A 27,661-nucleotide genomic window follows, 5' to 3' on the forward strand; every position below is an offset into this window, starting at 1 on the left:
TCAGTTAGTGACTGAAAGAAAGACCATCCTGGAGTGAGGTGGATTGGATAGCAAAATCAGAACAAGGAAGTTCATTGATAATCAGGAAGCAGTAGCAAGCAAAAGGCAAACCCCTGTTCACTTAAACCAGCCCCCAGGAGGTCTAATTCACACCACTGGAAGTGACAATCTCCCGACTTCTATGGTCACCTGTTGGTTTTGGGATTAGGCTAGGCTTTGCTGCAATAACAAAGAACACCAGTTTTCAGTGGTTCATTTCCTGTTTTGGATGCTGAGATTGGCCCCTTGAATACCTGTTCTGCTTTGTCTACAGTGTCTATGTCAAGCTCTGCCTGTAGGGGGCACTGGCGGGACCCTGGAAAACTGTTTCCTATTCCTGTGGTCATTAACCCAATAACTTCTTTGTTGTGGTGGAAGCAGTTCCTGGATGCTGCACCAACTGAATCCAGACTGGGTTCTTGCCGTACTTGTAGGTCTGGTCTCACTGGCATCATTACAGAGATGACATGACAGGTAGAATAGTACCCACTCCTCAAGGGTCTGGTTTTTAGCACAGGGAGCCCTTCCTTTAAGCTGGAAGATACTGGTACCAAATATCAGTGTTAGTCCTTCAAAGTCTGAATTTCAGCATTGATGACTCGAGGCATCTTCCTTCTCTCAGCACAGACTTGGCTCGTTCATGGGCTGTGAGTCCCCTCTTTTCAGTTTTGTACCTTAATGATCTTCCTTCAAATAGCTGGAAAGGTGCCTGTCTCCTGTTGGTAGGCTCCAACTGGCATTCCTCACCCTTGTCACAGCCTCACCACTCTGTAGAGGAGGTGGGTATGGCTGTTGGTTTCTTAGTGGAAGTACATTTTCCCTGTGTGATCATTAAAATCCTAATCCCAAGGCACTGAAGAATGACTGCATGTTCCATTGCTACCATAGGTGGTATCATCATCCCTGGGCAGATGGTCCTGGCTGTATAAAAAGTTAGCTAAGCAAGCAGCCTTCCTTTGTGATTCGTGACCTGACTTAGCTCAGCGATGGACTGCGCCCTGGAAGTGTAAGTCAAATAAGTGTTTTCCTCCCCAAATTGTTTTTGGCCAAAGGGTCTTACCACAGCAACAGAATGAAACTAGGACAGGGATAGTCTGACTTTGAAAACACATTCTATTCCCGAAGGTACTATGGTAAGGCCTCATAGCACTGAGCTGGACATTGCAGGCAACTTTTGAATTATATTTTTAAAGAGACATACTTTTTATCTTGCATGGCTGATGATATAATGTAGCATGAAGAAAATAATGCTGGGTGTTGTGATGTGAATTTGTAGTCCCAGACACTTGGGAAGCTGAAACAGAAAGATTGCTTGAGTCCAGGAGTTCAGGACAAGCCTGGGAAGCACAGTGAGCCTTGATCTAAAGGAGGAGGAGGAAAAGGGGGAAGCGGGGGAAGAGGAAGAGGGGGAGGGGGCAGACAGGGAAGGGGAAGAGGAAGGAGGGAGAGAAGAGAGAGGAGAGGGAAGGGAAGGAGGAAAAAAAGGAGGAGCAAAGGCTGGAGGGAGGAGGGGGAAGGAGCAGGCAGCAGCAACAGCAGCATCAAACAATTTGATACGTGGAGCACTCTGTATAAAATCCTATCAGCTCTATCATTTGCAGCCTACAGAAATCTTCGTCCTTCGTTTGATACCAGGTTGCAAAGAAACATCCAGGGAGATTCTTATTTAATGTTTTCACAGGTCCATGAAGAGTATGAATGCTTCCAAGATATTCATCTGCTTTGTTAAATTTTCCAGCTTTGTTAACCAAGTTGGGCTGTTTTGGAGTGGTGCTCATATACCCGTGATGAATGCCAGCATACAATATGCCGACACATGTTAACCCAAGAGTCAAGACACCAGTGTCAGATGCATCTTAGATGTCACACCCAAGTTCAGAGTCAAAGTGATCTGCAGGAAGACTTTCCCTGAATGTCTCTTTTGGCTCTCATTTGAAATTACTTATTCCTAGCCCAGGATAGCAACATTGTCCATGTAGTGGGGATAAGAGCCTTGGTAAATTTCCAAACTCAAGGCTATAACCATCAGTGCTAAATTGCCATGCCCTGAGATATAGCCATTGTGGTGGGCAAGCTTTTGCCTGCCTGCTATTTCTGTGGATACCATGCCTCCCCAGTTTTTCATGGGCTGACCATAACATCTGGATCCAAGGTCACCCAAGCCTTGACCATTAAGTGACCCATGCACCCTATCTGTAGTGACCCCTGAGGAGAGGACAGGTGGTTCAGCCAGCTTGTCCATATCTGCCCTGAGCTGGAACTGTTCAGAAATAAGGCACAGTCCTTCTGTGGGTTCATTTGCTGTGAAGAAAGCATGAGTCTAAAGTCTCCAGGGACTGGCATCACTCTCAGAAGAGGAGTCTAAGAAAGAAGTCAGCATGGTGAAAGCAGAGTCAAGACACAGAGAAAAAGAGGAGACCCTCCAGATTGTCTTTAACCAGGGGCACCCTCAACTTTCCAAGATGGAGTTCTTGTAAATCCTCCTAGTGGACAAGCTAGTTCAAGTCATTCTACACCTGCAATTGATGGCATCTTACTGATGCCATCATTCAACTTGTCTGGCTTTTGAAAGCTACCAAATTCATAGCTACAAAGTTCAAAGTTCATCACAAGTGAAGGCCTGTCTCTCCCAAAGCTGTCTCTGCACCCTTTTTCCTCTGACAGAAGGAGGAAGAGGCACATTAGGGGTCAGGGCCATGATGGCCATCCTGACTTGTGACTGCTATGTATTGGACTCCACTCTGCTGGCCAGGCCCCACCCTGGGTGTTCAGTGACTCCCACGCCTGTGCCTGGTGTGGGTGAAGCTCTCCAAGACATTAATAAGCTAGTTATCTCCTTCACATGCATGACAAAGCTACACTCAACTTGCACCAAGAGTGACAACTACAAAGAGGATGAAAGGAGACAAGCGTTAAGTTTCAAGGCTGGTACCTTTCCAGTCTTTGCTTCAGTGTTTTTAGTGGTGTACCCCACATCTGCTCAGCTAATCTTTCCTATTTCTTTGTAAGATGTACCCCTGACCCTTATCTCTGCTGCTCCTTCTTGACATGTACTTTAGAAGAGTAAGATTTCTGAAGGAAGGAAGAAGAAAAAATGGCAAAATGGCCTTTAATTATTCTTCCAAATATAGAAATGAGCTTCTGGAATAGTCCTTAAAGAGCTCTCATCACTGGGTAGACATAAGCCACTGGCCCTCAGGGGATGAGTGTCTTTCAGATATTCTACCCACTCAAGCCAGAGGGACTTGTTACAAGATGCCCTGGCTTTCTTCCCAGCATACTTTCCACCCTTTACAATGCCATGCTTTATACATAGAGATGTATCATGTACTAACCCACCCCCATCATTATTTAATTAATGGCTTTTATGATGTTTAATTTTAAAATGGATTTTGTGATGATTTGAATGAGAAGTCCCATGTAATCAGACATTTGAATATTTGGCCCTCAATTGGTGGCACTTTTGGGTAAGTTTAGGAGGTGTGGCCTTGGTGGAGAAAGTGTGTCACTGAGAGTGGGCTTTGAGGTTTCAAAAGCCTGGCACCATTCCCATTTTCTCCCTGCTTCCTGCTTGTGGTTCAAGATGTAAGTTCTGGCTTCCAACTCCAGCTGCCATGCCTGCATTCTACTATCATGATAGACACATCCCTCTGGACCTGTAAGCCCTGATAAAAGTCACCTTCTATAAGTCGCCTTAGTAATGTGTTTTATTATAGTAACACAAGCTATAATATAGAAAAAAAAAACAAGATAAAGAAACCCCTTGGAAGTAAAGAGGCTGGGGTAATCTGGAACATGTCTATATTTCTACGTGTATCTTAGTCTTCAAGGCATGTGAAAGTCTGTGAGTCTCTTTATGTGTGTCAAAACAGTGGAGGCATGCAGAAGTACAAAATACAGTGCAGTCTCACTTTACTTAACAAGAGTATTACCAAGAAGTTGTTGAAATGTCAAAACAAATCCTGTGTTGTGCTGGATATATAAACAGGTTCTGCAAACTTCATTTGAGAAGTCATATTTAATTTCCTGACAACTTTGCAGTCCTTGAGGCCATGGCACCGGGGCACCTGACAGGAAGTCCTTGTCTATGAGTTAGGCTGTGAGGGAAATGAAGAGTTCAGGCTGAAGCCTCTCCCTTTTATATCTGCGGCTGGTGGAACTCTCTTCACAGCCCTCTTTCCCAGATACAGCTGCATGCCTGAGAGGAGGAAGGAAGGGACACATCGCCCAGTTTATTGCCTACCCTCTGAGCTGCACTGGGAAGGGGTAGACACTGCAGTGTTGGGTGATGAGAGCACAAGAGAGTTCAGCTCTTGTGCTGGGCTTCACCTGATTTCTGTCCCCACCAGAGAGCTAAGACACCTGGCTTAATTCTCTAGGATGGTACCTGTCTTGGTGAGGGTTACTATTCCTGTGATGAAACACCATGACTAAAGCAACTTGGGGAGGAAAGGGTTTATTTGATTTCCACTTCCACATCATAGCCCACCATTGAAGGAAATCAGGACAGGAACTCAAACAGGGCAGGAGCCTGGAGGCAGAAGCTGATGCAGAGGCCATGGAGGGGTGCTGCTTACTGACTTGCTCCCCACTGGCCCAGGGGAGGCACCACCCATGATAGGTTGGGTCTTTTCTCATCAATCACTAAGAAAATGCCCTACAGTTTTACCTACAGTCTGATTTTATGGAAACACTTTCTCCAAGTGAGGCTCCCTCTTCTCAGATGACTCTAGTTTGTGTCAAGTTGATATGAAGCTAGCCAGCACAGTGCCTTTCCCTGACAATCTTAATTCTAAGTGGAGGAAGGACACTGATGTTTCAGGTAGAATCAGGGTACAAGAGGAAGGAGTTTGTGGGAAGGGTGTTTCTGAGCCATATCACACGAGGTCTCAGCTTCCCTGGTGCAGAAAGCCACATCTGAGGAGTGCTGCTAGTGCATAAGAAGGTCCCTCTCACTCAGTGTGGGAAGTTCCTTCACTTCTTGGTCTGTATTCTTTGATGATTGTGCCTCTGGGTTGAAGAAAACTTAGAAATTTCTGGAAACCTCTACAGTTTGAATGGTTGAGATGTCAGCTTGTTTTCTGGGCTGAACTTGCACAGCTTAGTTGGAAGAACAGCTGGAAATCATGTTATCTCTGTTTGCAGCAAGTCACCAGCCTCTGCAGCCTCAGCCTCCAGAATTTCTGTGCCTTGGTTGGGCATTCTGGGGTCCTACTTTGTAGTTCATACATTGAGTCTGAGGTGTTCTCCCCTAAGGGACCCTGGACTGCAGAAATTTTATTTGCAGCCAGGGAATTTATTTATAATCTGCTACAGATGGCCAGTGTGGTTTTTTCAGCTTTCCTTCTTCCTTTTGCATTTTTCCCACACCCACTCCCACTTACAGTTGGCAGTCTTCCCAGTACCTTCTCACCACTGGGGACTTATACTAATAGTCAGGTTTTGGTGGCAGGGGGCTGGTGGCACAGGGAGGGGAGAGAGTGAGCAAGCAAATTTGAGTGAGAGAGAGAATGAGTCCCCAAGTGTGTTACCTGCCCTCCCCTGTTTAATTATTAATGTCCCACCACTGATTCTTTATACTTATGAATTGAATGTTAAATAGAAGTCAGTCTTGTAGCCAGGAAGAAGAATCTAAACTCCTTAGCTGCTATAGGACTGGATGGGGAGAGGGCAGTTTCAAGGAAGTAATGCTGCAGCCATAGCTTCTACAGAGAAGCATTGAGGAACACAGGAAGGAGGTAAGAGGCAGAGAGAGAGAGAGAGAGAGAGAGAGAGAGAGAGAGAGAGAGGGAGAGAGAGAGAGGAGAGAGAGAAGATGAAAAAGCATGGGATTGTGGAGCTGGCCAGGTCTTAACTGGAACGCCCACTCAGTGGTCTTGGGCAATTTATCCAGCATCTTCAAGCTTTAGCTACTGCCACCTTATTGGTAAAATGAACTCACAAAGTTGTTATGATAACCAAATGGAATGATATATGTGAAAATATTTACTGTCCCATATAAGGCACTACATAAGTAGTGTTTATCTTTCCTTTTATTAGGAAAGAATGGGAATAAAAACAAATGACATGAAAATCCCCATGCACTATTAATACAGCTCCCATTTTTCTTTTCCATAATATTTTCATAATGCTTTAAGCCATATGTGTAATTGTTTCAACATTTAATTTTCCACTGAATTATTTAATTACATTTATGACAAGCATGTATTATTTTGAGCACATTAGTGGAGCCATTAACTTATTCTAATGGATTTACAACATAGCCAGACACTCTTTCAATGCTGATTTTGTGTTGATAGAAAACTATGTTGCCTGCTGTAAATTTATCTTGCTTCAACCATGGTTTAATCAAATGGAATTCTTTTCAAGTCTAGATAAGGATCCCCCTAGAGGAAAGGAGCAAGAAGATTTTCTATAGAAACCATATTTAAGCCTGGACATTTATCAGGCCGGCAGCTTCTACTTTTGCCCTCCAGTGTAGCGTAGCAGAAAATGCTTGGTGGGTTTGTTGCTTTTAGGGGAGAGGTGAGCTGCATAGCAGAGGATAAGTAATACGCTTAGATGTTTCTTTTTCCAGGAGAAAGTAGACCTTGTGCACATCTGGAGCCTGCCATTTCTTTGGTCCCAGATGGGTTTGCAGCCCACACTTATGTGGAGACCTGCTGCCTGCCCCAGTTCTCACTGCCTTCAAAGGGATTTCTTTCTCATTGAGGTAAGAACATTGACTGCCAACCCTTCCCCAGTTAGTGCTTCAAGACAAGACAGGCTGATGGATGCTGGGTTCCCCATTTAGTGCTCTCAGATTTTTGGCCATCCAAAGTGGCATTGAATCAAACACACTTTTCAACACCTTTGTTCTCCCTCAGCTCCCTGAGTCTAGGATAGCCTCTGACTTATAAGCAGGGTCTGAAATGAGCCATGTCAACTTCCTAACTCTCTCCCCACCCTATAATTTGTCCCCTGTTAAATTGTCAAAGTTCTCGTTCGTTTACTGGAAAGTAGAGATGAGGATTGAATGCTAATTGCAAGGTTTCTGAGCACAGGCAGTGGTGGATTGAAAATACATTAGCAATGACTATGTCCCACCTACTGCTGCATGTGTTGCAAAACAAGCCTCGTTGAAGGCCAAGTCCCCATTTAGGAGATGCTAGAAGTGTCACAAGGTAGGGTATACCATGAGATTTAAGTCCTAGAAGATTATGATACCACAGCCCCCTTTCTTTCTCTGTTAGTTTCTGGCATTCAGGAATTGCCTTTGTTCTACCATGCAATCACTAGCAGGATTTGGCTCCTTTCCCCAGGCCCAAAGGCAAAGAGGCTAATTGGTTATGTTCTGGAAACTCCAAATGTGTGAGCCCCAAATCAACTTTGGCTCTTCCTAAATTGATTATCTCAGGTATTTGTTGCAATAACATCCTTCATCTGCCACGAGGCTCCCTCTGGGGTCATTCCAACCATTCTTCCAGTGTGTCTGGGACATAAACTCCACTGGGCTTCCATAAACCTTGGTGGAGATCCATGGTGGCACTGCAGGCTGGGAGAGGAAACTGTACCCCCAATGCTAAGCAGTTTCCTCAGTTCACGTAAAGTCAGCACACCAGAGAGCTTGTAGGAAAAGCAAAATGAAGAGACGATATAATGGCAATTCGCATCAAACTAAAGCTTCCAGGATGCAGTCTAATGACTACATGATTCTGTCTACAAACTGTAAGACACACAAACATCCAATGAACTTATGTAAAAGAAATCAGTTGGAAAATGATGCTCGGCTCTTCCAAAATAGGATTTTTTTTTCTTTTTGAGGTGTGGGGAGAAAAGGTCAACATATTTGCCTGGCTTGTAGAAAAACAGAGAAGAAATACTGGCTCAGATGCCTCAGGTTGAAAGCAAGCAGTGAGGCCAGGTGGATGAGTAGAGAGGGCCAACTGCCTTGAGAAGAGAACTCAGAAACGAGGAAATGAGGACTCGGGCCCCTGGAATGAACCAGGTTTTTTTTTTTTTTTTTTTTCCTTGGTGTGATTATTTCTCCCAAATTATTTTGGGATAGATCGCTTGTATCCAGACTAATCTAGGTATAAGGTAGGTCACAGGTCTTTTGTTACAGCCTCAAAGTCTGACCCAAGGCCCAAGGTGGGAGTAAGTGAGGAGGAGCAAACACCATCTTCTGGTACTAATGACACTCCCATACTAACACACATACTAACATCATTACATTGGTGTGTGTGTGTGTGTGTGTGTGTGTGTGTGTGTGTGTGTGTTGGGGAGCTGGTAGAGACCTATTCTTCCTTTTCCGAGTAAATTCTCCAGGGGCTTTAGGTGCCACTCTTAACAACACTTCACCATTGTCTGTTCTTCTGTGGAACACCTGGAGCTTCTGTTTATTGTTGCCCTTTCTAGTTACAGCTTTGGATCCACTGAAGAAGCCTGGCCTTAGTGCTGATTTACATGAGCTGTCGTCGCCTCTGCTTGCTGGTGCATGTGCAGCAATGCACACATTGCATCTGTGCTCTAAGCGCCAGGCCCCATCCTGACTGTTTCTTAGCTCACAGCTAGTTAGACAAAATGGTCCCTCTGTGGGCTTAGGAAAGATGCTAGGCCTAACTGAGGCTGCTGTCACTCTTATAATTTGTCATCGACCCCTTATGAGGAGGTGGAACTAAGTCTCCACCTTGTTCCTTTCTCACACTGCTCTGAGGGAAGACATGAAAACAAAAATCCAGATTTGGTAAGAGGCCTCTGAGGGTCTTGTACATTATTAGCTAAAGGAATAATTCATATTAGGAACAGGTTGTTGGGCTGGAGAGACAGTCAGAAATATGGAACAAACAGCTCCCATGACAGAATACAGCAGCATGAGCTGTGTGGGGGCCATACTCCATGTACTTGTGGTCTTATGGGACTGGTCCCACACACCAGACCTGGCTACATGACATGGCAGGTTAAGGGTTAACTTTACTGCAAGGTTAGCAATTCTATGTGCTTGGATATAAATTGATCAAGCTGTCCCTTCCCCCCTCCCTTTTTGAGACAGCATGTCTCTGTACAGGTCCTGACTGTCCAACTCACTATGTTGACCAGGTTGGCCTTGAATTTACAGAGAGATGTCTGCCTCTGTCTTCCAGATAGACTGTTCCTTTTCTGCAGAGGGAAACCTATCAAAGATTCTCTAAAGTACTAGGTTCCATGACAACAGAGAGAAATGACAGATGGCTGAGATCAGTTCTTCCTCCAGGAAGTGATGGAGATGGACGTGCAAGCCCTTGACTGCAGTATAAGGATGAGTGACGTCAGGATGTAAACAGCTGCACACAGTGGGTCTTTCACAGAGGGAATGACTGATTTCAAAGTACACTTTGAGGAAACCCTTATAGGAAAAGAAGAACACCAATTCAGACTCTAGCAGGCACAGAAGCGAGGGAAAGAATCACACAACCCATCTCATGCTCAGGCAATCTTGCTCTCCCAGTAACTGGTGAGGCTGTCTGGTTAACCCCCAGGTGCTTCTCTGAGTTCCAAACTGTAGACCCTCCACTAAAGAAGCAATCAAGATTCCTGAGGGGCTCTGGAACCCTGTCACCCCCTGCAGATGTTCTCCAAAGCTAAAGCCACCTATGACAGAGGTGGGTATTGAGATTGTGTTTGGAGGGCCTTGTAAAACTCTGACTTTAGGGCAGATTAGATTGTAGATCCAGACTACTTCATTTACTTGGGGACATTTCTCTTCCCTGTGGCATATGTACTTGCTATTGGAGGTTGCTCTGGGTTCCTGGTTCTTCTCAACTTCCCCTCCCCTCCTCATTACTGGAATTACACTCTCACCTCTGAATTTTTATTCACATCAGGATTTTATGTCTTGGCTTTTATGCCTTTGTGATCATCACATGATTCTAGGTAATGCAAGGTAGTTAACTGTTTGCTGGAGAGAACACACACACACACACACACACACACACACACACACACACACGTGCATGTACACACACACGTGCATGTACACACAAGTACACACAGATACACACATTTACATACATACCCACATACATATTCATACATACATATACATATATACACACCAAGTCACCCATGATCTAGGAAAACCAAGGCCTCCAAGTACTTACTCCCCCACCCTCACCTCTGCTCCCTGCCACCTCCAAGAGTTCCCTTCCAAGCTAGGGTTCAAGCCTCTCTCCTTGGCCCCTTTTGTCAACACTATGGATGAAGACAGAGTGAGAGTGGCTTGATGAACTGTACCCTTTATGACCCAGTCAGAGGAACCAATAAATGATTTAAATCTCTGTTGTTCATTGTAGAATTCTCTTTTGTTATTGAAAGCCTTAGTTATTTTGAACAAGGAATCCTGCATTTCAGTTGGGCACCATAAGTTATGACTGTGTCCCGAGGCTGGTTCCTGCTCTGCTTCATGATGTACTCAGTCCCTGTATCAGGTAACCTGTCCTGTTGGATCCTCCTGTATCTAAGTCACTGTTTTCTTTCTTTCTTTCTTTCTTTCTTTCTTTCTTTCTTTCTTTCTTTCTTTCTTTCCTTCCTTCCTTCCTTCCTTCCTTCCTTCCTTCTTTCTTTCTTTCTTTCTTTCTTTCTTTCTTTTTCTCTCTCTCTCTCTCTCCCTTCCTTCCTTCCTTCATTTCTTTCTTTCTTTCTTTCTTTCTTTCTTTCTTTCTTTCTTTCTCTCTCTCTCCCTTCCTTCCTTCCTTCCTTTCTTTCTTTCTTTCTTTCTTTCTTTCTTTCTTTCTTTCTTTCTTTACTTTTATTGATTCTGTGTGGATTGCACATCATGCATCTTGAGCGCCCTCATCTCCCTAACCCTTCATATCTGCCCTCTGCCCTTTCAGCCCTCCCTAAGATAAAACAAAATAAAACTTAAAAGAAAGGAAAGAAAAGATATAATCTCGCTGTGGAAGCTGTAGGGTGACACAGTGAGTCACACAGTAGACCCTTTGGTCCATACAGCTTTACTTGCAAGTGTTCAGTGCAGGAAGTCATTTGTCTGGTTTGAGGCATCTGGCTTCTGCTACACTATCAATACTGGGCCCTCACTAGGACTCCTCTTGGATACTCTGTTGTTGCCCCGTGTCATGGAGATCCTGCAGCTTTGGGTCTGTGGGTTAGACCCCTTTCCATGCTCCAGCAGGTCATAGATGGGGTGGATGTTGAGATGGGCCAACCCTGGTTCTGTGCCTGGGTGGTTGCTGGGTTGCTTATCCCACCAGCTCTACCCTATCCTCACCATCAGGGTGAGCTCCCCAGTAACTACCCTGGCCAGCTTATCCATGCCACCACTGTGTTGCCCAGGGGAGGTTCAGGGACCATTCTCCCGAGTGCTGTTCCTGATGAGAGACAGGGTCAGCTCTTGCTCTTGTGACCTCAGTGCCAGCTCTCTCACCTACCGCAGGCAGTGAGAGGTGGGTGGGGGACACTGTATGGCAGATGCAGGGGGTGGGGCATTCTCAGGGCTGGTTCACTCGAGGCCTCCATCAACAGGGTCAGCTCTTCTGTGCTGCACATGCAAGGTGCTGGGCCTGTTCTCCTTAGTGCTGCAGTTGGTAAGGGGCTGAGTCAGTTCTCCTGCCTGCTGTAGGTGGCAAGGGGCCAGGGGGCTCACCCACACCACCACATGGCAGACGAGGGGGGAAGAACTAATTCTCCCATTCTCACACCCTCAGGGCAGCTGGCTCTCACACCTGCTAACAGGCTCAGCTCTGTTATGCTGCTCAGATGAGGTGCAGGACCCTCTCTTTGAAGTGCTATGATATACCAGTGAGGTGCAGGGCCAGTTCTCCCTAATGTTTCAGTCAGTGAGGGGTGGGGCCAACTCTTTGTAGCCCTACTGACATCAACACAGACCAGGGTTGTGGCAGGGCCATGGGTACAGACATGGCCCTTGGCAGCAGCCCAGGCCCAGACATCACCATGACCCTGGGTGGCAAGCAGGCTACCCACCTCAGCCCATTCCTCACTGCCTTCACCTCTTCAGATTTGCCTCTCTCCACAGGACATGAGCCATTCTGTCTCTCTTTGTCTCTGTTCCATACCTAACCCTATATTTGTTCACCATAACAGAGCCAGACCACTGGGAGCTACCAGGCCCATATTGTCTTCTCTGGTCCAGGCTGGAGGGCCCCAGGCCAGCATGTAGACCTTTGTCTCCCTCTCAGTCTCTATCCACAGTAATTTTCTAACTGCACAATTTCATTTTTTAATTGTTTTTATTTTTTAAATTTTTTATTTTAATTAGAAAGAAAATTATTTTACATGTCAATCCCAGGTCCCTCTCGCTCCTCTCCTCCCCTGCCCCCCCCAACTAACACCTTACCTATCCCATACCTTTTCTGCTCCCCAGGGAGGGTAAGGCCTTCCATAGGGGGTCTTCAAAGTCTGTTATATTTTTTGGGGTAGGGCCTAGGCCAATCCTCTTGTGTCTAGGCTCAGGGAGTATTCCTCCATGTGGGATGGGCTCCCAAAGTCCATTCCTATGCTAGAGATAAGTACTGATTCACTACAAGGAGCCCCATAGATTTCCAAGGTCTCCTCACTGACACCCACATTCAGGGGGTCTGGATCAGTCCCGTGCTGGTTTCCCAGCTATCAGTCTAGGGACCAAGAGCTCTCCCTTGTTCAGGTCAGCTGTTTCTATGGGTTTCACCAGCCTGCTATGGACTCCTTTGCTCATCTGTCCTCCTTCTCTGCAACTGGATTTCAGTTCAGTTCAAGGTATAGCTGTGGGCATCTGCTTCTACTTCCACCAGCTGCTAGAAGAAGGCTATACAATGGCATATGAATTAGTCATCAATCTCATTATCAGGAGAGGGCATTTAAGGTAGCCTCTCCTCTGTTGCTTAGATTGTTAGTTGGTGTCATCTTTGTAGATCTCCAGACATTTCCCTAGTGCCTGATTTCTCTTTAAACCTATGTCTCCCTCTATTATAGTATCTCTTATCTTGCTCTCTTCTGTTCTTCCCCCAGCTCAACCTCCCTGCCCCATCATGTCTTCTTCACCCCTCCTCCCCTTTTCATTCTCCTAGATCCCTCTCCCCTCCCCCATGCTCCCAATTTGCTCAGGAGATCTTGTTCCTTTCCCCTTCTCCAGGGGACCATGTATGTCTCTCTTAGGGTCCTCTTTGTTTACTAGTTTCTCTGGCAGTGTGGATTGTAGGCTGGTAATCCTTTACTCTATGTCTAAAATCCACATATGAGTGAGTATACACCATGTTTGTCTTTTTTGTGACTGGGTTACCTCGCTCAGAATAGTTTCTTCTAGTTCCATCCATTTACCTTTGAATTTCAAGATTCCATTGTTTTTTTTTTTCCCCACTGAGTAGTACTCCATTGTGCAAATGTACCACATTTTCTATATCCATTCTTCAGTTGAGGGGCATCTAGGTTGCTTCCAGTTCCTGGTTATTACAAATAGTGCTGCTATGAACATCGTTGAACAGATGTCTTTGTTGTATGAATGTGCTTCTTTTGGGTATATGCCTAAGAGTGGAATTGCTGAATCTTGTGGTAAACTGATTCCCATTTTCCTGAGGAATCGCCATACAGATTTCCAAAGTGGCTGTACGAGTTGGCACTCCCACCAGCAGTGAAGGAGTGTTCCCCTTTCTCCACATCCTCTCCAGCTTAAACTGTCATTGGTGTTTTTGATTTTAGCCATTCTGACAGGAGTAAGATGGTATTTCAGAGTTGTTTTGATTTGCATTTCCCTGATGGCTAAGGATGTTGAACACTTTCTTATGTGTCTTTCAGCCATTTTAGATTCCTCTATTGAGAATTGTCTATTTAGTTCTGTACCCCACTTTTTAATTGGATTGTTTGGTGTTTTGGAGACTAGCTTCTTGAGATCTTTGTAAATTTTGGAGATCAGCCCTCAGTCGGATGTGGGGTTGGTAAATGTCTTTTCCCAATCTTTGGGCTGTCATTTTGTCTTTTTTACTGTGTCTTTTACTTTACAGAAGCTTCTCAGTTAGAGGAGGTCCCATTTATTAATTGTCGATCTCAGTGTCTGTGCTACTGGTGTCATGTTCAGTGGTCTCCTGTACCAATTTGTTCAAGGGTATTTCCTACTTTCTTTTCTAATAAGTTCACTGTGGCTGTGTTTATGTTGAGGTCTTAGATCCATTTGGACTTAAGTTTTGTGCATGGCGATAGACATGGGTCTATCTGCTAACTGCAAAATTTCTAACAATCGATGATCTCACTCTCCTTCCCCAGCATCCCATGGTGATAAAACACTTTGAATAATAGTAGGTAACTTTCAACCACTCAAATCAAAAGATCCCACATGCGTATTTCTTTAAAGACAGATTTCCCACCTTTCTGCTCATCAGGACTAGGATGATGAACAGTGTTTTCCAGATGTGTTTCTGAAAAGATCATGAAGAAGAGCTGCCTCTGATTCAACTGCTCAGTTCCTGGGAGCAGCTGATTGTGTGGGAAGCAGTGGAGAGTTTGGGTCCTCAAAGGCAGCCAACAGGCCACTGAAGGGAGCCAGGTGGCCTTTCCCCTTCCTATGCTCACACATTTGTGCCGTAGACTGTTCTTCACTCATTATTTGTGTGAAATTTCAAAATTAAACCCTGAATAACACAGGTAAATAAATTGCCATCTTACACATTGCATCAAATTACTGACAAGGTTTACATTTGCTCTGTGGCAGTATGACTGACTTATTCTGTCTTAAGTGCAGGACTAGTGTCACGAACGTCCTGTTTCATGGTGTTACTGTAGCTGCTGACCAAGTGCCTAGGTGAAGGCATCTGAGCCTTCTCTCTGCCTCACTGTTTGCCCTCCTTGCTTGGCTTATGAGTTATATTCTAACAATGACCCTTTCCTCTGGAGTACTTTTTCTACTTTCTTTATTTGATGAACAGACTTACTGGAAATGCCACCATTCTCTCTAGAATGTCTTCCTTTAAACAACATGGAACCATATCATGTTCCCCTTCTCTGGTGGTTTTCAGCTTATCTGTGCAATTAAATTTCTTTAAAAGTGTAAGTTGAACTTTGAGACCTTTAAACACTTTACAGGAGGAAACTGTGCCGTCTAGCACCAAATCCAGATACCTGAATAGTGAGTGCTTGTCAGGAGCTTCTAAATGCTAGGCTTTCAAGCTAATATTTCAGTTTCTTCCCAGTTAGTAGTAAGACTGAACTGAAAAGCCACAAGAAAGTTTCAAAATGACAAGTGGTCAAGTATAGAGCAGTTATGTAAGGAAGTGAGTAATAAGGATTGTTTTCCCCCAGTGGTAATAGCTTACCAATTGTTTTTTAAAACGTGTTTTAGAAGAATCTACCACCCGTGAACCTTCTCTGCATCTGCACATCACGTGCATCAGACATGGCAGATAATGGCCCAGGATACTGTTGAATACAGCCCAACACCAAAACATAAATTTACTAAAATCATCATGAGAATTTTGTCAACTCAATTGTGTTGACTTTGTGGACAACACCATAGTAGTGCAGGGTGAAGAGATTGGACACCTCTGCCAGAGTCTATGCTCTCAGCCTAGCCCAGAGAAAGAGGCACCAGGGAAAAGATAACAATCAAACATTTGAAGCATGGATCTACACAATATAGGTAATTTTAAACACTGCTGTAGAGTTGCCAAGTTGTAAATCAAACCACAATGATTTGTATTAATTGATGTCTCTTGCAGGCTCCTGGGATAATCTGGTCCCTTTGGCTTCATAGTTCCACCAATGGTTTGTCTGTACCCCTCTCTCTGAAAACCACACTCTCAAAACATATGCCAAAGAAAAACAAAACCCCAATAACAACAAAAGAAGCCTAAGACATTTCTCCCTTCTCTCCTTAGACTAGTTAATAAAACAGACTGTAGAGAACCCAGGTGAAATGACTCAGTTGGTAAGGAAGTCAATTAAACTGCCTTGTGGTACTGAGCAATGCAGTAGCCACAAAACTGTAACCAATGTGGACCAGAGGAAAACTCCTGCCACATAGACCTGTGCACGTCACAGCCATGGGCCCCAGGAACATAAGCAAATGACATCTATCCTGTATTCAAAGGGCAGTTCAAAGCCTTTATGGATATGATGTAAGCTAAAATAAATAACAATAATTTTAGGACGTGTATAACTGATTGGGAAGATAAAAGTCAGTCAGAATGGAGGAGCCAATAAAGGGTTATGGGGCTGTTAATATGATCAAAATACAAAATAAACCATAAATGTATAAAATGTCACGATGAAATCCATTATTATGTGCAATTAACATATGGTGACACATCTTTAAAAAGTATGAATGAGGTGTATCTGTCAGCATAACTATGTCTCTGATCTGCTTATAGGTCTGTGATGTGAGCACAACCTTCCTGTGCCCCAGGTACCTTTTGGTCTATCCAGCCACCTTCAATAGCATCTCCTGGCTTGGGGGTATATACGTCATTGCATCTCCTAATAGAGATCAGCAAGTGTCCTGTGGCCAGCAGTTCTCATCCAGCACAGTCCAAACAGCCATTTTCTTCTACTTGTCAGATTCTTCTGAAATTCTGGAAATACTCTAGAATATTTTCTGTGTCTGGAAAATGAAACAACAAACAGTAGCTATGTTATGTTTCAAATGACATTCATCTCATAGCCTTATGCTAATACATAAAATTGGGTTAAATAGCTATCTTTTCTTCCTAGGACACAATGAGGATAAGTAAGATCCTAGGATAAGTAAACAAAGGAAAAAGGAAACCAGTCAAGTCATGTATTGCATCGTCAGTCATGATAATGCCACCCCAGGCTCTTTTGCTGGGGAAAGTGGTTCAGTTTGTTCCCTCCATCCCTCCCTCCCTCCTTCCCTCCCTCCCTCCCTCCCTCCCCCTCCCCCTCCCTCCCTCCCTCCCTCTCTCCCTCTCTTTCTCCCTCCCTTCTCTCCTTTTTTCTCTCTCTCCCTTTCCCCCATTTGTTTCTCTCCCTCTCCCTCTCCCCCTACTCTTCCTCTTTTCCTCTCTCCCTCTCTGCTTCTCCCTCTCTCCCTTTCCCCCCTCTCCTTCCTCACCCTCCCATTTTTGCCTGTCATGAGGTGAATAGCTTGGCTATGCCTCATGCTCCCTATCATGATGTGCTGTCTTGCCATTGCTTTGGAGCCCACCCACCATGAATTTGAACCTCTGAAACCAAGAAACAAAAATAAAGCTCTCTTTTTTCTTTATAAACTCTTTCTATCGTTATGGTGGTGGATGCTAATTCAAGAAGTACACAGAAAAATAACATTTGCCCTTCTAGCCTGGGATTATGGAAAGGTCAGATGTCAGGGGAGTATACTTTAGCACCATCAGATTAGTATGGAGGGCCCAAGAAGCTTTTGCTATGTTGGGCGACTGTGCTCAAGATGGAAGCCCTGTAGACAGTGGCATTATACCAGTCACATCAACAGCATCTCCCCACTCTGTAATAACAAAAAATAAGGGGCTGGAGAGATGGCTCAGTGGTTAAGAATACTAGCTGGTCTTCTTGTGGGGGACCAAGGTATTTCCGATATGGAATATTTTGAGATTCAGCCTTGGGTCTCACTAAACATGGAGCACCGGAAAGCTCCGGTCCACTATTGTATTGTTAATGTCAGTAAGGCTACTACTGTTTACCATGGCCTGAGGGTAATATGCCTCTTATTTGCATCAGTTTGTGCCTAAGCATCTGAATAAGCCCTCACCTGGGCGAGGAGAGAGGTGTGTGAATAACTTGTGAAGATAGGAGGTTAGGAAGAGAGGCCAGAGCAGTGGGAACAAGGAGAGAAATGGTTGCCTCGGGGTATTAGCAGGATGGTTAAGAAACACCAGAAAAGATGGCTAATAAAGAAATGACTCTAGTTCCACAACATGGAACTGAGAGCTCTCTGAAGATGACAAGATGCCTGTGTTTGGTCTTTATCGCCTTTGGGTTGCTTGGAGCTTCCAGGTCCACACACCCCCCACTTAGATAGAACCTCATGGACTAAGGCTGAGACATCGTGGGTCATGACATCTTCTAGAGGTCCTGAGTTCAATTCCCAGCAACTGCATAGTGGCTCACAACCATCCATAATGAGATCTGATGCCCTCTTCCAGCCTGCAGGCATACATGCAGACACAATATTGTATACATAATAAATAAATACACCTTTAAATAAAAAAGAAAATACCCCCTACTTAAAGCCAACTGAGTGTGGACTTTAATCATATCGATAAAGTATTTTCACAGCAACATCTACTTTAATGTTTGATTGCAAAGTCAGGGACCGTAGCCTGGTCAAGCTGATCCATAAAATTGACCTTTCTGGCACCAACTCAACTACAGCATGTTATTACAATATACTTCTCAATTTGAAATTGTATCTTAGACTTGATGAAATGCAGTTCATTTTTCTGGGTATGGTGTGAGCAAATTAAGAACCTTGTATAACTTCACTCAGTAATTCTGGAGATCAGCAGTGATTTTGTAACCCTGTAATGATTTGTAGTTTGAGAAGCTGGTGATTTTTGACTGACTATTTAAGGAGAGGAAGCCTGGGAATATCAAGAAACCATTCTCTGAAGGGCATCTGACCCAAGGCTAGAGTTGGGACCCATTTCCCTCTCATGCTTGTGTAGGACACTTTCTTGTCGACTTTAAATGCCGTAGTCTCTCTACCTTCCCTCACTATGCTCTCTGTCAAAGGCAACACCATTTCCCAAGTGACTTGCCGAGGACTTTTGAGAAGGTTCAGCCAATGGGAGGCACCATAGGAAGACTAGAGGGTGGCTGAAGGGAAGAAGCCATGGTATTTCTTGGTTCTTGCTGTGCCCTGGGCTGAGTCATCTTGTATGGCCCTGTGTCCCCAGGGGCACTGACTTCCCCTGAACAGTCTCTCCTTTCTGGTTATATCTAGCAAGCAGCTTCCATTCAGGTCCAGGTTTCCACTATCAGTCACAGTGTTTGGATTATGACAGCAACATTTCATGGTTTATTTAGCCATGACAATGACTTTCTCTGCTTGCCTCACTGTCCCCTAGGTGTGCATTCAGTTCTCCAGCTCCCTGCTTGACAAAGTCCTTGCATCAGACTGTTTCTGCTTGACACTCCTAGAGTGTTTCCTTGTTTTTCTTATTTGACCCTAATCAGTACATAAGATTTAAAAAGACATATTGATTACCATATGGAAAGTCAACTATTCAAAGATACTAATTTGGGCAAATTCCACCATTGAAAACATAGTTCTAAGAGGAAAATTATGGAAAAGGAATGGAAGGTTCTTAGTGGTGAAAGGACTGGGTTCTAAAACAGCAGAAGCATACTTGCTGGGGCTTGTGCATAGTTATTGAGCAGTTAGGAAATGCACAGCTTATCTGCCTTCTGGGCACATACTATGCACAAAATTAGAAGCATATTTGGAATCAGAGAGTGTGGTGGTTTGAGTGAGAACAGTCTCCATAAGCTCATATTTTTGAATGCTTGGTCCTCAATTGGTAGAACTGTTTGGGAAGGATTAGAAGGTGTGACCTTGTTGGTGGAGGTGAGGTTTCATGAGCTTGTGACGTTCCCAGTTAGCTCTGTGTGTCACCTTGTGCTCGTGGTTAGGGATGTAAGCTCTCAGGGACTGCTCCAGCGCTATGCCTGCCTGCCCGCTGCCATGCTCCCAGCATGATGGTCATGGACTCTAGCCCTCTGGAACCATGAGTCCCAATTAACTCTTCCTTTTATAAGTTGTCTTGGTTATGATGTCTCTTCACAGCAATAGAAAAGTCACTAAGACAGAGAGCTAGGTTAGAATCATAGCTTCATTGCTATAAACACTTCCATGACTTGGGGTAAATCTCTTAGCATCACTGGGCCTCACTCTGCTCAGTTCTAAAGTGGAGATAAATGTCATAGGCTTTGTGAAACTGAGAGGAATTATACTGCTTGGCATTTCTTCCCAAGTAGGATTCTTCTGTAACTCTGCAGGACATTACCACTCTAAGAGGGATGCTTATCTTTTCCCTGACGCTCCCTGTTCCCACCTCTTCCACCACTTCCCTCTCTTTTCCTTCCCTCTCCTTCCTTTTTTATAAAATAAATACTTTCAAATTCCTGTCTTTCTACTTGGGCACTGTTGCTCACTCCTGTGACCCCAGAACTTAGGAAACTGAGAAAGAAAGTTCAGGAGTCTGAGGCTAGCCTGGTTATAAAGCCTGAGCTATATGTCAAGAGCCCATTTCACTCAATCAATTGATAAAACATATCTGCTTTTCCCTTTACTTAACATTCAACAAGACGAAAGAAGACATGGTGTTTTCATATTATCACTCAATTAAAACAATCCTTGTCACTTCATAAAAGAGAATGGAATTGATTGGCATCTTTGTGTTGTGTGAGGGACTAGTATCTGCTATTCAGTGATACCGAAAGAAAGCCCAAGAATCACCCATACAACTAACCAAGCATTCTAAACTAGTAAGCCATTCCAGGCAAAAACACTCTGTTTTTAATTAAAATCTGTTTTCATACAATATATTTTATCATGTTCTTTCCTCTCCCACAACTTCCCCCCAGTTACCTACACCTTCCTACATACCCAACTTTCTGTTCTCTCTCTTTCAAAAACAAGAATAAAAACAACAACAAAAAGTCACTAAGGCAAAAATTCCAAAACAAAACAAAAAAATGCATAAAGCAAAACAAAATAAAAAAAATGTGGAGTTTGTTCTGCATTGGCCATCTACTCATGCTCGTGGGGCCTGCCCTGAAGTACGGTTAGTCCAGTGATACTCTATTGGAGAAAGCTGATTTTCCCTTTGCTAACAGATGGCTTTTTAGTTAGGGGTGGGATATCATGTCCACTCTCTGCTCTCAATACTGGAACCCTTTCTGGCTTGAACCTGTGAAAGCCTTGTGCATATTACCAGTCTCTGTAAGTTTATATGTGCATCAGACTTTTCCTTGGAAGACACACTTTCCTTCCAGGTATCCATTACCTCTGTCTGTTACAACCTTTCTGCCTTCCGTTCAACAGAGATCCCTAAGACTTAAGGGGGGGGGGGAGTTAATCAAGAAATCCCATTTAGGGCTGAGTTATTCCTCTCTGCCTTAGAAATAGCCTAAGTGTCCATTAATTGATGAATGAATAATGAATATGTGTTGCATTTATACAACAGAATATCATCCAGCTATTAAGAAAAATGGAGTTTGCAGGTAAATAGATGGAGGTACAAAAAAAAATCATGCTGAGTGAGGTAACTCAGAACCCAAAAGACAATATTGTATGTTTTCTCTTGTATGTGGATATTAGCACTTAAACTTTCAATATTTGTGCCACAATCCAAATAACTACAAAGGCTAGTTCCCTAGTAAAGGACCAGGGTGGAGGAAAAGGTCTCCCAAAGAACGGGTAATAGAATAAAGTATTACAGGAAAAAAACTATACTAGAATGATTAAATGGGGGAAGGGATGGAAGAGAATGGTAAAGGAGGGAGTATAGGGAGGGACAACTAGCACAAGAAGCCATTTGGAAAACCATATGAAAACCTACTACATAGAATCTTCCTAAAATATATACATATATGAAAGGAATATACATGGGGTCATCAAATGATAGGGGAGACAGTGCCCTAAAACTAGACAATTTATGCCACCAACTCAAACCTCCAGTGCCAAGAAAGGCTATAGTTTTCTGAGTTGTTGGCCAATGGAACTCCCCTCCTCAAACGTCACAAGCTACTGCCAAAGCTATTGTTTTCTTTCCACAACTTGATGCTAAGGCCTTATTACTAAATACAACACTAACTTATGTCATGGAGCATAGAGAAGTTGAACTGGTGCCTAACTAGAGTTTCACCCCTGCTAACTAGCATTCATGGTACTGGAGGGTACTCTACACACTACTAGGGGGCAGGAAGATATCATTATTTCTCAGCTACAAACACTGTGACCTACAATAGAGATCTGCCCGTAAGACATACTGGTGTAACAGTGGCCCAAATGTTATGGGACCGATTAACCACTTTTTGATAGGATTTAAGGCCTACTCCATGAGATGGACTATGTACTAGACAGTGCTAAGGTGGCCAAGAACCTGTGACTTGGTAGGTCATGGACTCAGGGGAAAACCAAATACAATTTGTTTTGGTAAAAGAACATAGCAATAAGAAGTCAAATTAGTGAATAAGGATAATTTGACTTCTTTTCCTATTTGTATTCCTATAATTCCCTTCTCTTATTACTTCAGTCAGTGCTTTGAGCACAGTATTGAAAAGGAGTGGGGAGAGTGGCCAGTCCCTGTCTCATTCCTGAGTTTAGTAGGATTGCTTCAAGCTTTTCTCTATTTAGGATGATGTTGGCTGTGGCTTGTCATATATAGCCTTTATTATGTTGAGATATGTTTCCTCCAATCCTACTATATTTAAGACTTTTATCATGGAACCATGTTGTATTCTGTCAAAGACTTTTTCTACATATATTGAAGTAATCATGAATTCTGTCTTTTTATCTGATTTGTTATATTTATTGACTTACATATGTTGAACCATCCTGTATTTCCTGGACAAAGCTGACTTGATCATGATGGAAGATCTTGATATGTGCCTATACTTAGTTTGTTAGTATATTATTGAGGATTTTGCATACAGTGTAGTGTGTGTGTGTGTGTGTGTGTGTGTGTGTGTGTGTGTGTGTGTGTGTGTGTGTCTGTCTGTCTGTCTGTCTGTCTGTCTGTCTGTCTGTCTGTCTTTCTTGGCATTAGAGTAATGCTGGCTTCACAGAATGAGTTTAGGAGTGCTCTCATGTTTCTATTTTTTAAATAGTTTAAGAAGCTTTGGTTGTAGGTCTTTGAAAATCTGGTGGAATTTTATGACTATCTGGGCCTGGACTTCTTTAGTTGGAAGGTTTTTTTATTACTGTTGCATTCTGCTTATATGCTATGGGTCTGTTTATGCTGTTGGTTTCTTCTTGGTTTAGCTTCGTTAGTTTGGATGAATCAAGAAATGTAGTCATTTCTTTTGGATTTATAACTTAGTAGAGTACAGTTTTTTGAAGTATTCCCTTATAATATCCTGCATTTTTTGGTGTCTGTTGTAATGTTTCCTGTTCATTCTGGATTCTGTTAATTTGGGTCCTCTCTTTGTTTCAGTTAGTTGGGCTAATGGTCTGATGGTCTTGTTTACCTTTTCAAAGAATAAGCTCTTAGATTTATTGACCCTTTTTGTTATTGTTTTATTTTATTCTATTTCATTAATTTCTGCTCTGGTTTTTATTAGTTATTAACATATACTGGATTTGGATTTTGTTTGTTCTTGTTTTTCCAAAATTTTGGGTTGCATCACTAAGTCATTTATTTGTTCTCATTCTGATTTCTTATTGCAGCCACTTATCATTATAAATTTCTCTCTTAGAACTGATTTTTACTATATCCCAGAAGTTTTGTTGTATTGTGTCTTCATTTGTATTTAGTTTCATGAATTTTTTATTTTTTTCTTGCTTTTTTCTTTGGCTTATTCATTATTCAGTAATCAGCTGTTTAATCTGAGTTTACACACTTACTAGATAATTGTTTGGATAGTGATTGGATAGGATATATCCAATTTTTTCAATTTTTATTTCAATTTTTCTCAATTTTTTAAGGTTTGTTTTGTTTCTTGGAATGTGGTTTATTTTATAGAAGCTTCCATGGGTTGCTGAATGAATGTATATTCTTTGGTGTTTGGGTGGAATGTTTTGTAGATATCTGTTAAGTCCATTTGATGTAAGATGCCATTTAATTCTGAAGTTACTCTGTTAATATTTTTTGTCTGGATAATCTGTCTATTGGAAAAAGTGGGGTGTCTATGTCCCCTTCTATTAGTGTGTTTGTGTTAATCTCTGTCTTTAATTCCATTAGGATGCTTTGTATGAAATTAGGTGTCCCAGAGTTTGATACATACATTCAGTATTCAACTATTATCTTGATTAATTGAGCCTTTGATTAAATGTCTTTCTTTGTCTCTTTTGATTAGTTTCATTTTGAAGTTTTAGTTTAGGATGACAATGCTGCTTGTGTCATGATCCCATTTGCTTAGAGTAAGTTTTCCTATCATTTGACTTTAAGACAGTGCCTATCTTTAAAGCTAAGATGTCTACATGCAGAAGAATGAAATTAGACCTGTATGTATAACTCTACACGAAAATTAACTTCAAAAGACCAAAGTTCTCAACTGGAAGCCTGAAATGCTACAGCTGCCAGAAATAAACATAGGCAGTATCCCACAAGATATTGATGTAGAAAATTACTTTTTGAACAGAACTCCATTTACCCAGGAATTAAGGCCAATAAGTGACAAGTGAGGCCTCATGAAATGAAAAAGTTTCTGTGCAGTAAACTAAGGACCCAAATAAAAAGTGGGCTTGCAATCTGAACAAAGAATTCTCAAAAGAAGAATTGAAAATGGCTAAGAAATACCTCAAAAAATATTCAGCATCCTTATCAATTAAAATGCAAATTAAAATAACTGAGTTTTTTTTTTATCTCACTGCAGTCAGAATAGCTCAGTTCAACAAAATCACTGACAATAAATGCTGGTGAGGATGTGGGGAAAAGAGACCCCTCATTCACTATTGTTGGGATTGTAAAAATTGTTGCAGCCACTCACAAAACTGGTGTAGGGAGTCCTCAAAAAGTTAAAAATAAATTTCCATTTAACCCAACTACGCTGCTCCTTGGCATATATGCTCAAAGAATTTGCCATCCTATGACACTGATACTTCCTCAGTCAGTTTATTGCTGTTCTGTTTACATAGCTAGGAAGTGGAAACAACATACATGTCCTTCAACTGGTGAATGATTAATGAAAAAGTTGTATATTTGCACAATGGAATACCATTCAGCTGTAAAGAAAAATGAAATTGTGAAATTTGTAGGTAAATGTATATAACTTGAAAATATTATATTTTCAAGACTTAGAAAGTCTTTCTAAGTCTAGGTAACCCAGACTTAGAAAGCCAAGCATCACATGTTCTCTCTCATTGGAGGCTCCTAGCTCCAAATAATCAGATTGAGTACACAACATGGAGAAAACACAGGAACCAGTGAAGTAAAAAGGGACCATGGCAGGGCAGGGGGCTTGAGGAACACAGGTGACACTGAAAGGGATATGGGGAAAAACTGGAAGTGAGCTCTAACTGGGGAAAGGAAATGAAGGTCAACACAGAAAGAGGAAAGAGGCACACATAACACCAAGATTGTTTGACAAAGCCTTAAGGAATCAATTATATATTATATTACATATAATATATTATATAACAATACACACACACACACACACACACACACACACACACACACACACACACATATATATATATATATATATATATATATATATATATATATATTGCTCCAATCCAAAGCCATAGAGTACCCCAGTACCAATCATAAGAAATGACCATTCAAGTTGTTGGTCAGGGTAGTAAAACAATATAGACTATTACTGTTATCCTTATTTGCCCCCCAGAGGTTGAAGGCACGCTCTTATTGCTGAAGACACTACACACATAGGACACAGGAGTCTAATGAAACTAGCTGCATCTAAACTAAAACCTCCTTCTTGGGGTCTACCTTCCATATTACTATAAAGTACTATGCAAGCTTCCATGGTATAGAAGCCACCAATAGTCATATCCAGCTGGGATGCCTAGGAACCACATCAGGGACCAGTATGGCAAGGTATTTTAGTGGCACTCATATCCTTGGCAAGAGCCAATGGTTGTCTAATTGAACTTAAAACCCATTCAAAAGGAGGGAGATCATGCCTGGTACTAGAAATGACCATATACCTGGGGATAGTGAAATTATAGACTTCACTATAGACAGAGGTTCTCAACCTGTAGCTCACAACCTCCTTGGGGGATGAATGACCCCCAACAGAAAATACAGATATTTACATTATGGTTCATAACAGTAGCAAAATTATAGTTATGAAATAGCAACAAAAATGATTTCATGATTGGAGGTCACCATGACATGAGGGACTGTATTAAAGGGTTGCAGCATTAGGAAGGTTGAGAACTGCTGTTTGACCACTACTGCCATTACTTTACTAGACCAGCAGGATTCCTAATTGTATTCTAAAACTTATCCTTATATCCTCAGGTAAGTGTAGTTCTTACATCTCATAGTAGAAACTTTTTACAGTAAATGGAGACTCTTACAAGAAACTACAACTGGATACAACGTAGAAATCAATGGATCATGGATCACATAACTTCAGCATAACTCCTGTACCTAAGGCAAAGGGAACATTGAGGAAGAGGGAAGGAAAAGTTGTAAGATCCTATACAAAGTATTAAGACAACTAATGGCTGTTGACAGAAAGAGAATTAGCTTCTTCCAGGGATGACCTCCCTAATTGGTTATTCAATACAAAGTCAGCCCTGAAACCACATGAAGACAAACAACAAAATTGCATTCTGTGTGTGTGTGTGTGTGTGTGTGTGTGTGTGTGTGTGTGTGTGTGTGTGGTGTGTGTAACAATAACAAGGAAAATGAGGCCATCAACTTGAGGAGAGGGAGGGTATAGGAGGGGTAGAAGGATGGAAAAGAAGGTGGAAATGATGTAATTATATTTTAATTAAAATGCATTTATACAAAGAATGATCTAGACAGGCTGAGGGGTTGACTGAGGTGTCGGGGCTACAGTTAGGCAAACACAAACCCCATGGTTAATGCTGTAAGTTTAACTTGTTGAATAAATAAGTGAGATAAAGTTGGAGAAGGTAGGGCCCTGATTGTTTGGCTAACTAGAAGGCTTTTAATTCTATGAAGACTGCTGCTGTCCAGTTTTCATCTCTCCCTGTTTCTCTGTCTCACTCTCTCCTTTTCATCTTTGTCTTTCCTTTTTTTTTTCTTACTGAGTGCCAGAAACACAAAGGCAATTCTAAGCACGACCTGGGATGTTAGACACCTCTATTTGTGGCAAATGGCTTTGGCTTCTGTGGGATTGGCTTGGATTGTTCTAGCTGCAAGACCAGAAGGGTTGGAACAATTATATTTTGACTAGAATTTTTCCTACCCTTTTAAGGAACAGTGGAGCTTCGATTTCCCCCTTTTCTCTTTCCTTCTCTCTCTCTGTTTTTTCACTCCACCTCTTCCAGCTTCCCCAAATCATCTTATTTTGGGGACCGTTGCATTGATCTTTTGTTAGCTGTTATTGAATGCTGTGGACTTCTCACATAGTGTTCGATGGGATTCTTGGATTCATGGGGAGAGTTTTTTTTTGAAGTGAGTTTATGTTCAGAAGATTATTGTTTTCTTTTCAGGCAATTCCACTTAATGTGACAATGATGAAAAGCAGGCCACATTGTCTTAAGGTTTCTGGATAGGACTTGGAAATTGGCAAACAGATTCTCCTTTGGTCAATGTTATAGCTGTGCTTGACTTCAGTGTTGTCTCAGAGACAGAAATAGTGAACTAGAGAAATGAAGGCATAGCACCAAGAACAGGAAACCATTCAATGTACATAATAATTAGATAGCAGGACCACGTCTGAGCACCTCAGTGTCCACCATAGTTATTTTTGTCATTGCAGTATGGTGCACATTATACTTAGTAATTGGAAGAGGGAATGAATACTTACCAGTGTCTGTAACTTACCAGATACTGTACTAAACACTTTATTTTACTATCTT

General features: G+C 42.4%; 1 long non-coding RNA gene across 4 annotated transcripts in view; it reads left to right on the top strand.

The window, feature by feature from the left end:
- LOC113832697 overlaps positions 1-4,042 on the top strand; it is a 97,421-nt gene extending 93,379 nt beyond the window's left edge. For all 4 annotated transcript variants that reach the window (XR_003480146.2, XR_003480145.2, XR_004772528.1 and 1 more), the window contains 2 exons: positions 928-1,045; positions 1,721-4,042. This is a non-coding gene — a long non-coding RNA (uncharacterized LOC113832697). The remainder of the gene's footprint in view (positions 1-927; positions 1,046-1,720) is intronic.
- Positions 4,043-27,661: the final 23,619 nt, after the last annotated feature.

This window comes from Cricetulus griseus (genome assembly GCF_003668045.3).
Source record: "Cricetulus griseus strain 17A/GY chromosome 1 unlocalized genomic scaffold, alternate assembly CriGri-PICRH-1.0 chr1_1, whole genome shotgun sequence".
Classification (NCBI taxonomy): Eukaryota; Metazoa; Chordata; class Mammalia; order Rodentia; family Cricetidae; genus Cricetulus; species Cricetulus griseus.